The 15,053-nt window shown below is 44.2% G+C and overlaps 1 long non-coding RNA gene, 1 other non-coding gene and 1 pseudogene across 2 annotated transcripts; 2 read left to right on the top strand and 1 right to left on the bottom strand.

Moving 5' to 3' along the window:
* Window positions 1-726: 726 nt before the first annotated feature.
* Window positions 727-7,813, top strand: LOC142765749 (tubulin alpha chain-like; annotated as a pseudogene).
* LOC142765750 (uncharacterized) lies at window positions 6,754-13,389 on the bottom strand. Its single transcript, XR_012884381.1, has 3 exons — window positions 13,159-13,389; window positions 10,293-10,477; window positions 6,754-7,048 (listed from the first exon to the last, which is right to left on the bottom strand). It is a non-coding gene; the product is annotated as an uncharacterized LOC142765750 (long non-coding RNA).
* A 324-nt stretch (window positions 13,390-13,713) lies between these two features.
* On the top strand, window positions 13,714-13,785 carry TRNAE-UUC (transfer RNA glutamic acid (anticodon UUC)). Its single transcript has one exon. It is a non-coding gene; the product is annotated as a tRNA-Glu (tRNA).
* Window positions 13,786-15,053: the final 1,268 nt, after the last annotated feature.

Below are 15,053 nucleotides of genomic sequence, written 5' to 3'. Positions count from 1 at the left end.
TTAACGTGCACCCAAATCTGAGCACACGGGCCTACGACATTTCCGCCTCCATCGGAAATGCAGCCGCTGCATACGGTACGGAACTTGATGACTAGCAAGGGCTCCAAAGGAGTAATGGTTCGATTCTTCGCTTCTGGCATTGCCGTTGTGTCTTAATTCCTGCGTGGTGTTCATATAGGAAAACGTAAGAAACCATCGTTTAGTAAAGGCTGTGCACAGGAAGTATCTACTACGTATATCCAATGTCTGCCCACCAGTAGACCCTCCCTGCGATTGAGCGTTGTGGTGGAAGTCTTCAACCGACCGTCACTTTTGAACTGTCTTGGAAACATTTCGGCGCGCACACAGTGGACGGGAAAACGGGAGGCGAGAAGACAAACAGGCGGGAACTCACAACTCGGTTTATTAAAAAATTACACGAAACATATATATCCCATGGTAGCTCATGAGTGCATGTGCGTAAAAAACAAGCATGAAAAAGAAGCGAAAAAAAAGCTAAAGAACGATAACACACCATGACACTAATTTTTTTTACATAAGTGGTATCTACAACGGCAAACAAAATGTGAAAGCCAAGTATGGCTCAAAAAGATGAACTCCTAGCCAGTTAGTGTAATGGACAGCTTACGCATTCATCAGCACACCGTTATGACAAGGACCTGGGTCTACGCTCCGCAGCTTTCTAGCTACACATAACACCCCTGCTCTTTTTTAACTCTCTCTCACTCGCCTCGAAGCTTATCGCCAGTGCTTGTAAACGTGCCCGCTTCCTTATTTTCTCTCAGCTAGCCATTCAAAATGCGCGAGTGCATTTCCACTCACGTGGGACAAGCCGGGGTTCAGATCGGCAATGCCTGCTGGGAGCTGTACTGCGTCGAGCACGGCATTCAACCTGACGGCGGGATTCCCCGCGACAACATGCATGGTCGGAGGAGGCGATGACTCCTTCACCACGTTCTTCAGCGAGACCGAAGCCGGCAATCACGTGCCTCGTGCAGTCTTCGTCGACCTCGAGTGCACGGTTGTGGATGGTGTTCGTACAGGCGCTTACAGGTGTGCAGCAGTTTCTTCCGGACACGCTGCTTCTGTCTTCTCGACAACTTCAGCCACTGCGGAGTGACTTGCGTGTGAGCTATTTCCGCTTTGTGCGCAATCGGGATCTCCTCTGTTTTGAGCGGTGGCGCATGGATGTAGATGCTGGCTCAGTTCATAGCTACTAACTGGTAATAGCTATGTGCGTCTGCTCATGCAGGAATGATGGCGGAAGGATTCTACATGCAGTACAGCTGTTTCTTATCATTCTGGCTTCAATTACATATCTGTGACAGAAACAGCAACCAACTGACCACTCTTTGCTAGTGAGATTACGACATTATGTGCGTACTATGCTTACAGAATGTGTGCTAGGTACGAACTTCCCATGAAATTAAGAGATATGCGAATAGCAAAATTTCAAGTGCCAAGAGAGTTCGAATATTGAAGTGTGAGTACGAGTGGAATATCTTTCGAATGATTCGAAACGAAATTGTAAAAACAAAACGAGAATTGAAGAGTATTCCCAAGCATGTCCTTATGAGTTAACAACATGAAAGTGTCTCTTTCGGCTCGGTTGATAAAGCACAGGCGGGCTGGCGTCTCACAGTTGTCTTAAGGTGGCAGTCCCACTCCAGTGGCAAGAGCTCGACATTTTAGTCGTTGTTTACTGGCTCACTGTGCTTGCTCTGCTCTATGGAAGAATATGAGTTCTATTGCATTAAAAAGTTTATGTTCTCCGCTTTCTAATGACAACTAGTATTTTTGCCTAGTCTGGAGTGTTATTTCATGGCAATTAAAACAGTGTGAGCAAAAAACAGCGTTTTTGCTGTACAAGCCTCCGTTGTACTGCCAGTGCAGCAAAACTGTCCAACATAACGAAATGAAATTTGCTGAGCCTTTTAACGAAGCGTTATGCAAGGTTTCTATGAAGAGATATTGCCAGTAAAGCAATTAGAAATTGATGCACGCTCTAATAAAAATGGGCAAAAGAATGAAAGTTTATGAGTAAATAACTTTTTTTCTATTTTGTGCAGAACAACAATAATGAATGGGTTTCCAGGCTACAATGTACATTATGTGTACGCGAAGTTGTTTTGTGTTCTGATGAACAGTTCTTGAATTATTACTCCTTCAATACGGCAATTTATGGCGCTACTTGGTCAGGCATTACCGACGAAGGGACAAAACTATCCAAGCTGAAACTCTGAAATCTTCAATAATAAATCAGCAAGCCTTTCCCTAGGTTTCTATGAAGAGAAAATTGTCGTAAGTTAATTAGAAAATTTGTAGGACAGCAGTGAATTTAGCTCATTTTTCTGCTTGCCAGGTTCGTGCAAATTTCCTTTTTTTGTCTTTTGTAGGCTAATTCACAACAAGTATTGCACATTAGCAGGACCATGTAGTGTCTTGTAATCACCAGTACTCACTAACTTTACGAAGCGGTGCTTGAAACAAAAGATTTTTTCAAAAATAATAAAGCTCGCAAACACTTTTCGACGGTGGCGCCATCTGTCAAAAAAAACATCAAGTTGTTTCACCTCAGTTCCGACGTTCGTCAAAAGTGGCGTTTCTAAACATAACTAAGCCGCAAAACACGGATGGACTTCTTTAGACTTCAGTGGCTAAATCCTGCTGAAAAAGAAAGAGAAGGAGAGAGAGAGAAAGGAAGAAGAGAATAAAGCTTGTTGCACTGTACATCAGGAATGCATAGCCAGCAGGTTAGGCTATTGTGCCAAAGATTCCAGGAATTGCTTGGTTGCTCGCCTTTGTACTCAGGTGACTGTAGAAGCGTTTTTGAAGGACACAAAGAACTGGACCTTGCCTCCCCATATTTTTGAAGCCCGTAGGACATTATCTGAAGCGCGCTTTCCCATCGCAGGGAGGTGATGAGTGTCTGGCAGTGTATGTGTGTTTGAATATTTCACGTGACGTCGGTTGAACTAGGATAACAATGGACTTTTTTTTCGGGAGACTAGCCTGCGCATGCGAAGTGGTGCAAGTGGTGGTGACTTGACACCATGTTTTGGGGGAGTAACAGAGCCAAACAGCTTCTATAAACGTTGCACAGGGCGGCGACAGGTGCGAACTGAAGGGCACCTGGCGTCGTTTGCAAATTATCCCGAAAAATACCAGGCCTACGAGATTTTTCTACCGGGCCGTGGCGGATAACTTCGGAGGCCACGGACTTCCAGTTTCGATTTCGGTGATCTCCACTGGAGGCTCTACCGGTGATCTCCACCGGTGATCTCCACTGAGAAAGAGCCCTTACGCATTTTATTATTCAATACTCCCAAAAGGACGCAATTCGCATCTGTGTTACGACTTGCGCTCTTCGGTGCGGTGCTAGGAGGACTCGTTTTATAGATGAAAAAATTGTCTCTCATATGTTTCGCTAAAGCTGAGCAGCGCATTCGTGTATACGCCTTGTGCACCGCCTATAGAGGCGCCACTGATAGCCACCTGCGCCCCATACATCTGTTTTGGGATGCAGCTGAGGCAATGCAGAGGCAATGAGGCAATGCAGAGGCCAAATTGCATTTGTGTATATTATTTGGTGCCACCAGAGTGTTGCAAACAACATTTTTAAACGCAAAGATGCTATTTCCGCAGCCTCTTCTCCTTTTCCAATTTCTCTTGAAGCTCAGATGATGTGGCGGTCAAGGGTGGTCCGCTCCGAGTCCAGAGTTGTTCCAAATATGTCTCATATAGACATCAGTATAAAATTTAGAATTCTACAAGTCTTCGGCGAATGCTAAAAGACTTCCTGCTCATATTTTAGGTCCAAAACGGCATCAACTGAGCCCCCCGCCTCAGCCACATCAATCATCTCCATGTTGGAACCAACACTTTCCTTGAGTCGATATATATTATGCCACCATAGTTCAGCTTGAAAGGCAGCTTTGCCGAAATACAAGAGTGCATTGGGGAGCTTTACTGCAATACCAAAATGTAGCAGGGTGAAGCAAAAAAAAAATAGGAAAGAGGTCATTGTTAAGAAGACGTTAACTGTATTTGTTTTGGGGAAGTTCGAATAGTGAAAAAAATTCAGTGCGAATTGAATAACCAACACTATTAGAAAAATATTTAGTTTCAAATAATGGCATATGCATACTTGAAATTTTCACTAAGAGCAGTGCTGGGAGAGAAGCAGTCGTGACTAAATGTGCAGAATCATCCAAGGGTGACATTCTTTGGAGGCCTACGTAGTGCTCTGTTGTACACATTTTTAAATTGCAATGCAGGTTGTGACAGGAAGTCTAATAGCCCATTGGGTTATAGCGCATGCATCTCTGCTATACAACCACAGTACCAGCCCTCGTTTCTACAGCTGGCGTCTGCAGAGTGGCTCCCAGCATGACACATTTCACTTGTCCTAATAATCTTTATCAATCACTGCAGGCAGCTGTTCTACCCCGAACGTCTTATATCGGGCAAGGAGGACAGGGCAAACAGCTATGCTTGCGGCCACTACACGACAGGCAAGGAGATTGTGGATTCGGTGCTGGACCGGATCAGGACGCTAGCCGACCGGTGCACGGGCCTGCAGGGTTTCCTTGTCTTCCACAGCTTTGGAGGTGGCACCGACTCGGGCTTCACCTCAATCCTCGCGGAGCGCCTCTCGATGGACTATAGCAAGAAATCCAAGCTCGATTTTGCCATCTACCTAGCACCGCAGGTACATTTTTTCTGTATCCTCCCACTATAGTAGTTTCGCATAAAACTAGCGTATCCAGACACTATGAAGGTGTCTTTAGCCCGGCTTCCTATGGCTAATCCAGTTGGCCCAGGAGCTGTGTCCAATGTACTGTCCAACAGCCTACCTGTTCTTCTTCGTGTGACTGGCGTGGGCTGCACTTCTGCATATTCATGTTCATTCGTGTAGTCCATCGGACAGGTGCATTGGGGAGGGACTATGCAGGAGACTTCACTCTTTTACACCACTTTGTTGTCTAAGTGATCGGTCTCTATGCTGTGCAGATTTGCCATTCAGTGCTATGCTGTTGTACCACTTGCTGGATTTAGACTGCCACTCTCAATTGCTTAATTCTTTGCTTTAACGAGAGGCACAGTTATGCTTCTTCACGTTCTCAGGCGAACAGCAATGTATAGCAGCCATGTAGGCTGAAAGTGCTATTTAATTTGACAAGTGTTGGCCTTATATTGTCATCCGCTAGTTAAGCACTTGGTTGCTTAAGTGTTGGAATTGCGCAAAAGCAGTGTACGTGGTGGTCCTCACTCTTCCTTCTTCCCTTTGCAGGTCTCCACAGCAGTCGTGGAATCCTACAACTTAATTCTCGCCACGCACTCCACCCTAGATTATTCAGACTGTATTTTCATGGTCGACAATGAAGCGATCTACGGCATCTGCCGCTGCAACCTTGACACTAAAAGGCCCACCTACACAAATCTCAACAGGATCATCGGCCAGATCGTCTCCTCCATCGCTGCCTCTCTGTGGTTCGACGACGTCCTGAACGCCGGCCTGACGAAGTTCCAGACCAACTTGGTGCCGCATCCTCGCATACGCTTCTGCCTCGTGAACTACGCTCTGGTCATATCTTCCCAGAAGGGGTACCACGAGCATCTGACTGTTTCCGAGATCACGAATATCTGCTTCGAACCCACCAACCAGATGGTAAAGTGCAACCCTTGCCACAAAAAGTATGTGGCCTGCTGTCTCTTGTACAGAGGAGATGTTGCGCCAAGGGATCTCAACACAGCCATTGCAGCCATCAAGACTAAGCACCCAATCCAGTTTGTGGACTGGTGCCCCACTGGGTTTAAGGTAAATTTGCTACTGATTTTAGAGCATCATTGGTAGAGCGATTTGGAAGACCGGGAGCTACTGAGGGGACCAAATATTGAAAACTAGCAAACAATACAAAGAAAAGTAGTGAATGTTATTCGTGAATGACTAAAGTAGTGTCGAAATCTTATGAGGATTGGTGCATAAATTAAAGAATTAATTGTGGTGCAAACTGCAAAACGAGAAGCTCTATCCTGTCTTCTAATTTTTTTTTCTCAGTTGGATTGACCTAAAATTTTTTTCAGTACTATAGTAACCAGAGATCAAACCACACATTGGTTCAGTGAAACTTCTTAAATCTGTCTTCTTTGAAATTCTGTTATAAAAGTTTAGAGAAGAATTTTGTCTTTACCATTTTCTAAACTGCCTGCATGCAATCCAGAAATGAATAACAAGACTGGAGACAGAATTCCAACTGGTTTCATATCCCTCGCAAGCGACTGCTGTTAAGAAAGCTAGAGTACAAATAGGCTGCATAGGTCGACTCTGTTATTCTTGCAGTGGTCCGTTGTTGTTTTGTGTGTTCTCTGGTGTTAATTCTCAAACCTGGTTTGTATTGCAGGTTGGCATCAACTACCAGCCCCCAACTGTCGCACCTGGTGGTGATCTTGCCAAAGTCCTGAGTGCCGTGCGCATGCTGTCAAACACAACAGCCATTGCGAAGGGCTTGGACACGTCTCGACCACAAATTCAACCTCATGTATGCCAAGTGGGCCTTCGTCCATTACTACGCCGGCGAAGGCACAGAGGAAGGAAAGCTCTCCGAAGCGAGAAAGAATTTAGCCGCCCTTGAAAAGGACTACGAAGAGGTTGGCATCGATTCTGCAGAGGCTGCGGAAGACGACTTTGGCCAGGAGTTGCAACAGGTGTTGCTGCTCTCCTGCTTTTGCTTATAAAATAATTATAGATAATTATTAAATAATTAGCAGTTTTTATTGCCAGTCTTCTTATTGCTGCACTTGGCCGGTCCAGGCCACTGGCGGCAGCAGTTAAAAAGGTTACCATAGGCTTCAGCCGTTCCAAATGCTAGTCGTTAGGGACCTTGCCAGCCTGAAGCCAGCAGGCATGTTATGTAGTATGCACACAGCATTCATGTTTAATCCAAGTGTGGTACATATATGCCAGAAGTGAATAGCATAGTGCAGGGATGCTGTGGCTTGGATGCAGGGAACGAGATTTCACCAGTATGATAGGCACCTACCCAATCTGTAATTGGAGAAGAGTTGGTTGGATCAAAGATTCTATATATATAAGATGTTTACCATAATTTCTCCAACTGCACTGAAATATCATTTTTAGCAGCCTACAAAGTTTAAAATGGCATCAGAAGTGCTCAATACAGTAGCTTTCAGGACTGCGAACTTGGAATTCAGTCGCTACTGACCTTCAAATGGCTTTTGCATGTTTGTAAGTATGTAACTCATGGCTTTTGTTTTGTAAATATTGCTTTTCGTAGTAGCCTTCCAGACAAGGTAATAAACACTTAATCCTTTCAAAACATCAAAAATAGATCCCTTGAAATGTATAGAAATGGCTTGCGTTCGCACTTACTGAATTCATAGTGCTTAATATATACACATTATTGCATTTTTTGTTCTTTTGTGCTTATCTGCATATATAGTATAACTTGTGATTATCTATATTCTGTATATCTCAACTTTTCTCTTCTTATCATCACAATGCTTGATATTACACTGAGTGAATGTTATCTCAGTTTTCTGTTAGTTTTTTTTGTGCTGATCTACACATTTTGTACAACTTATCTTCGCTATTCCATACTTATCTGTACATTTTATATATCTTAATTTTTATACCCTTACCCCTGTTTACTATTGTGTTGCATCTCTGATGAATTTTTTATGAGCTCTCACTCACAGTCTTGCGACTTTTGAGACCTCCTCCTGTATTTGTATTCAACACCTGCAATTTATCACTTTATTTCGATTTTGAATAAATTTAAGCTTTCAAATACATCATTTAACGTGAATTTGATTAGATGCTGCTTTGTGGTAGCACAACTTTTCATGAATTGACTTCCTCACTCATGAGAGTGTAAGTGGACATTTTTAGTCTAATCTGATGAGGTATACAAGGTAGCAGTGAATGTGGGAAGAAGACTTTCGTCCGGTAGCATAGGGCCATTTTTATCTAAAAGCTAAAGCTCCAACTGCTCCAACAGTTTGTCACCGACTTCGTGTATCTTTTCAATAGGCACCTTCATGTAGTCTGTGATAATTCTGCATGAGAGGAACTTGACTGAATCTAAATGACGAGGGCATCGTTTGCTGTTCGACTTCGCATGGGAACCAGACCAGGCAACCTTGGTTTCTGCATGTAGAAAATCGTGCAACAGCATGAAACGCGAAAAGCAGCAGCCCGATGCACGCCGTAGAGTCCGCCAGGAGCCACAAATGTAAGGCCATGCTTTACCTTCATTAAGAAGTGGAGCCCCTGGCATTCCGATTCTGATGTTTGTTGCTCGAGGAACTCCTAATCTAGATTGTACATAGATTCGATTGACATGTAAATGGTTACACCTCGGATAATGCAGAAAATTTATTGAGCACCACATACATGCCTATTTCCTTTTCTTCCACATTAGCACTGTACTTGGGAGCTTGGTACGTACAAACTTCACATGTAAACCGGCAATGTGAAGGGGTGATGGGCTTTGACACTATCTTGCGCTTGCCATAGCAGCCACATTGAATTAAACCTGTATGCGTAGCATCTTAGGCCTAAACACCATGATGAATAAACAATGTAATAACAGTGACTGCGACTTGCAAATACTACATTGCACTCAACCCTTTCAGGCACAATTTATGAAGAACGATAGAGCCATGAAATTCAAAGACATTTATTCCAAGGCATTCAGTATTCAATTGCTACAAGAACTACACCATAACAAATTGATTTATGCTTTCTAACAATTTAGCAGGTATCTAAATATCTAGTTAACTTGGAGTCATTCATGTTCATTTTTTGATCACCTGAATAGAATTAAACCAGTAACTAGAGTTATAGTAAAATTACGTATTCAGCGATATTCATTTGAAGAAAATGAACATAATACTTATGACAGGGCTCAATGAAAGCAGCACATTAAACGATTTGTCAAACTTGGCCGTGCGTTCAGCAATAGTTATCATTTGCAGCAACCCACGGCGAAACGAATTTGAGACGACACATTTACTATGCAGGGCATTCCAATTAATCTTATGCGGATGGTATTTTGCACATCATTTAGCCACTAAAATGAAAAAAAGTGTAAATTGAAGGGCTTGTTTTCCTCGTTAAAGACAACATTAATGAGTATACTAACAGCAAACAAGGTCAGGGAAAGTATAGGGGATGTTATAAGAAGTAAATGTGATGTAAATGTGAAGAAGCCACTAGCTGACAACTAGGAAAACCAAGTTGCATACAAAAATGCAAACAAAGCACTCGCATCAAAAGGGTTAAGCACCACCACGTTGTCAACGTGGCATCTTTTGTAAATATCCGAATGACCAGACCTAAACTGCAAGACAAACCGCGCATGCGCATGCGGAGCAGGAACTAGTAATCACACCCGAGATGGTGTTCAAAGAACAATGGGCAAAGCAGGCAGCTGAGACTCCACAGTCAAGTACTTAAGGACTTCCTCATTCTTCTCTCCAACAGGGATAGATTCGACTGCAGAAGACTTTTGGGGAGATGTCGTCACAGGTTTGACTTAGGGGAAGATGGACATGACTGCACTACGCGGATGCCTCACAAGCAGAACTGTCTAGTAAGCAGCTCGGTGAAACAAATAATGCTGACAAGAGTGAGCCGCTTTCATCTGTCTGCGTTGAAACATGTACAAACAAATTATTAGGTTCTGACATGGGTGTGAAGTTTCTCGTACTACACATATTCCTAAGGTTAGAGGAGGGTCAAACACATAGTCTGACGGCTGCATGCAGCCTTCAAAACCTCCAGCTTGACATCAAGCTCGCACATGACTGTCTGCATCCCATAACGTTTGTCTTAGTAGGCACGTTCACAAGCTATATGACTGGCCCCAGTCACTTTTTTCGCAAGGCATCCAATGTGGTCACCATGTGTGAAAACACAACTGTGCCGCAAAGACTAAGTTTGAGAATCATTGTCTAGATTTCAGTCAATCCATAGACCAGATTGATACGTTTCTCGATACATGACAACAATTTCCCTTCTGAAATAACCCACACATCAGGTATAGAAAGGCTTTTTTTGTTTTTCAAATGGCAACGTTGCACTGACATGGGATTCAACCCCCCCCCCCCCTCACTCACAATCTTCCTTAGTGCCTCGGGCAATTCAAATAGCTGAATTCATGTATGCGGCTGGCCCCGCTACCCGATATGGAACGCCTGCTTTAGGAGTTCACGCTGTAATTCATGCTGCAGACACACGCTGTAATTAAAAAAATTCTGCTACTTACCTCATGCGTTGACAATTGATTTTCATCGCACAGTGGTGGGGCACCTCGTTTTAACCCGAGCTCTGCACCCTGGTCACATGATGAAATGGTTCTGCTTATATAACTCATCTTCAGATACATCGCCAGGCAAACTGGTGCCGCCTGGATCTGACGGGGTGATTAGAATGTCACTCCTTTTCCTACACCTGAGGGAGGGGGAAAACGGCATTTTTACTTGCTTGAAAGACGAGTGATTAAGTTTGCGTGAATGAAAAGAAAAGCAGCTAGTCATGCTGGATCATACCTCGCAAGTGGCTGCTGTCAATGACACATTCAGGTATTAAAAGCATATCACCGACACTATAAGACATCTTGAAGGGGCACTAAAGAGCGAAATGACTTTTCGCATATTTTTAAAGTACAATTTCACAATCCCCAAAACACCTTTCTTAGCATGACATGACGCTTGGTAAGCAAGAAAACATACGAAAATGAAATGCAGAGTGTGGTTGAGCTCAGTGTTCGCTGGCTACCAGGCTGTCGTGCAGGGACAAGAGACAGCACGTCCGAAAGAAAGCTCTTTAATGGAACAAAAAGAAAAGAAATACTGATGGCTTCAATACTTTGGCTTTTTGAGCAGCACTGGGTATGATGATTAATGGCCTCTCTTAGGTTGGTGAAGACAAAGTTCCCACACAGGGGAAATGCCACTGTGAGATTCTCGCATAAAACGTTGTGATGTAGTAAATTTTGGAGGTGTCTAGTGGGCCATACGTAGCTTTTCCTCATTAAATATGAAGTAAATTGTCTTCTTCTGTGGATGCCCTAGACCTCACATACGAAGTTCCGGAAAATTTCATTGAGTAACGTGGCGAATACATGAAAAGTACCTTTTGAAATTCGATACCTTACGTGCGTAGACTTGGGTGCGACATTTAAAAATGAAACTTCAACCTTGATTTTCTCCGCTAATAATAAGCTAACGACAGTGAATCTTATGGCATTAGAGTTCTCAGAGTGCAGTTTATAAATCTAAACCAAGTGTTTGTTTCTCTTTAGTGTCCCTTTAGGCTATGTTTTGTGGTTTCAGTGAATGTGATGTGTGCAACAATGCTATATACCATGAATAGTAAATTGCTAGTCATACAAGCAGTTCCCCAAAAGTTGCATGCCCAATCTAGAATCATGATTCAGCTGCACAGAGCAAAATTTAAGGGAAGACAGAAAAAAAAAAAGGCTGCGCAAAAACAGTTGAGGCTTACTTCTGCTACCTTTCACGTCATGCATTGTATGCGACAGTCCGATATTTTAATACACAAAGCGAGTTTAACGCTTCTATACTTGTGTTCAACATCCATGCTGTTTGCAATGAGCTGGTGTGATTAAATGAGTAAAATATGCAATTTTCTCAAAGATGATAGAAAAAAATCCTGACGGTTGCATAACTATGCCCTCACTGATGCAACATTCCTACAACTCCAACAGGATGCTATAATAGTTTATAAAGAAACATGGGGTCCCTGTGACCAGGGCCATGCCCTGGAATTATTTTTCAGAGTGTGTTCATGTGTAGAACAGCTAAATTTGGCAACTGGTGGTCGATTGGAAAGCGTGTAAATGCATTAAGATTCTCCAAAAAAAAAGTTCACGCATGAAAACATTTCGAAGGCTGTCGGAACCACCTCAACTCCATCCTAGCTGGCACTGCCTACAAAGGGATCACTTAGGTGAACCCTTTGTAGGCAGGGCCAACTTTGTGTTACATCAACTCTGCCTTTAATACTTTTTTCCTATGCGGTTATTCCATGAAACATCCTATGAAATCACATGGAATATCCCCCCATGTTGTTATGTCAGTTGGTAACCATCTTCCTAATCGCTATCATTATCAAGTAATATGACAATTGGCAATGATGATTGGTACCAATTGTGTTCATAACGACGACAATCACGACGGTTTCATTTAGCGTTTGATAAACCACGACGTTGCACAAGATGGGCTTTGAAGTGCGGACAGTGCAACTCTCTGGCTGTTTGCGAGAGAAGGTGGCAATTTAGTGCTTTGTAAAAGTAGTTAAGCATGGGATAAACTCAATGACCTCTCATAGCGACACATCTTGTCTTCGGCAATGAACGATGTTTCTTGGTAAGCCGGCGGGAAAAGAGCCGGAGCGTACGAGGAAGAAGGGGGATCCGTCGATTGCTTCCCGCCCACAAAATGTTAACTGCACACTCGAGACCACTTTGCCGGCCGTCGCACGGTTTCCGTCTTCACTGTAAAACAAAAGAAGAGGAAGAAAAGAATGCAAGTAGAACAAGAAGGAGGAGAAGAGGAAGAAGAAGGAGAGGGAGAAGAAGAAAGTAGTAGAACAAATCGGGAATAATCTGGAAACTTTAGCTGCCCCGCAAACTCAAATGAACGGAAACTACTCATAGTCTCGACAACAGCACTTCGCGGGCCACACGCTATTTCTGATTTTCTGCGGGCGGGCCGCGAACGTCTACGGCCACGGTGGTGTACGGCGGCTCGCGTACGACGCATGCGCAGTAGCAGCGACCGCACCACAAGGGCTCACGGTGTGCTATTCTGAACCTCCCTAATTTTCGAATAGCGTACGTCTGCAGCCCACCCGCAAAAAAAAAAAAAAAATCGAAATAGCGCGCGACCCACTAAGCCCATTTGTCGCGAGATTACGTGTCGCGGGGGACGAGCTTCATTCGAAATTAGTTCGAAAGTTCATAAGGCGCCCATACGCAAACGCTAGACACTGCGCCGTGCTCCCGGCCTGGCTGCAGAAATTAGGCGCCTTTCTCCTCTTCACCACCACCACCGCCACCAAACGCTACGCCCGCCACGCCCGCTAACTTAGCGTACGCCGTTGCTTACTTCACACGGCGTACGCTGCAAATCTAGCGGTGGTTGCATCGTTTACAGCATGGTCGCGTGGGAAGCCGCAGAACTTCGTTCCTGGTGGGCACTTCTTGAAACAATTGGGACAGCCAACGACACAGCCATTCATTCGCGCCACGAGTCGACTCTGCACGGATCACACGAGACGCTTTCCCTCGTAACCGCATCACATCGCCACTATCGCGTTTTTAAAGAACATTGCACAAATGGTAGTATACGCGCATGTAAGTATGTTTCTCTATGGTATACAGGTGTTCTGTGTTTGCACTTAAAACGTTCGTAGCTACTGCCGCACGCACTACGTACTAGCCGTGCCCTGCTTTGTAGCGTGTGAGTAGTTTTAAGAAGAGCCACATCGCACGCATATCTTACGCAACTGTCAAGACGCGAGGGGTCAGCTAGTGCGTGGCTAGTACGTGATGACAGCGACAGCATCCTGTGCAGCTAACCCAACGCATCAATGAAGTGTCACGAATGTAAAGCAAGTAACTCAGTGGTGATAAATAGCTTCTAAATCAACACCACCACCAGTCCGGCGTGGTCTAGTGGCTAGGATATCTGGCTTTCACCCAGAAGGCCCGGGTTCGATTCCCGGCGTCGGAACAGTTTTTTTTCAACACGCAGTTTTTTTTCTTTTAAGGTATTGCAATAAATTGATTTTCAGTATCCTACAAAGTACTTGCAAACTAACACGTAGTCTTTTTTTTTTTTTTTTTTTTGAGGCGCGCACGCGTTCATTGAAAAAAAGATAAAAGTGAGCCCCGTAACTGTCTCTCAGGGGCAGGACACTTCAACAGTAGCTCATGAGGGGATGGGGGGTAAGGAGGCATTAAAAAAAAAAATAGGATTGAAAGGTATCGAGATAGAGAGAGAGGAGGAAGGAGAGAGCGTGGCGCAGGGGCAGCGACACCCAGAAGCAAGGAGAAGATAGGAAAGATGGACACGGTCGCAGGAGTCCGAGGACGGGGCACCACTCAGCAAGAGCTCTTGTCGGCGTCAGGAGGTGACGTAGGGCGAGCCAGTCGGCCAAAGCTGCGCTGTCGTCGGAGATCGCTGGAGCACAACTGGTTGGCACGACATCCAGCGAGCGAGTCTCATTCAAAATCATTCAGAAGAGCTACTCATTGAAGGACCTGGTTTTACTCCTTTCGCGTTCTCTGAACGGTGTCGATATGTACAGGTAGCTAACTTGTATGTATTTATGTCACCTTATTTATAACAGCAAACCATGCGAATACATTTTTCGCCCTCAGATCCGCACGCAACGGGCGCGCAGGAACCGGGAAATGTCACAAAGCAGGCCGCGTTAGTTCATTTCTAAATTTCAAGGCGTGTGGTCCCTATGTTTCGAACTAGCCATAGGCGCTAGCCACGCGAACCACGCAGCCTGAGCTGTGCTAACGATTACAGAACTTATTCTATAAAAGTTCGAGTTGCACGACCACCGATGCTGTGCTGAAGTCTAGGAGGCTATGCATCGCCTATGCCTTATTTGACGAGCAGTACAACGGCCTCAAGATCTGCAATATATTTTGGGGAAGCGCTCAACCGTGCGTTAGAAAACTGTTCTGTTTCAAATTTACAATTTTAGCCATGTTTTTTTTTTACTCACTAATTTTCTTTTAGCTAAATTTTCAACTTTTTTACCTAAGATACAAATAACTGACGTTTCCACTACGGCGACTGTGACGTATTACAGGTTTAGAAGATTAAATTGGGCTTGCAGTATTTTTATGACAATTGTAACTATTACCCACACGAATTCAGAATCCTTTTTATGGCGTTTATCAAAAGGGAAAGTGCAGTCGTCTTGGTGGTTCATTTCTTTTTTAGATGTCCAATCAGCAGACGGAGCAGAGGGGCGCGACTTT

This window comes from Rhipicephalus microplus, chromosome 6 (assembly GCF_043290135.1).
Source record: "Rhipicephalus microplus isolate Deutch F79 chromosome 6, USDA_Rmic, whole genome shotgun sequence".
NCBI lineage: Eukaryota > Metazoa > Arthropoda > Arachnida > Ixodida > Ixodidae > Rhipicephalus > Rhipicephalus microplus.
Note: the sequence above shows the minus strand (reverse complement) of the source record. Positions and strands in the feature narration are given on the sequence as shown.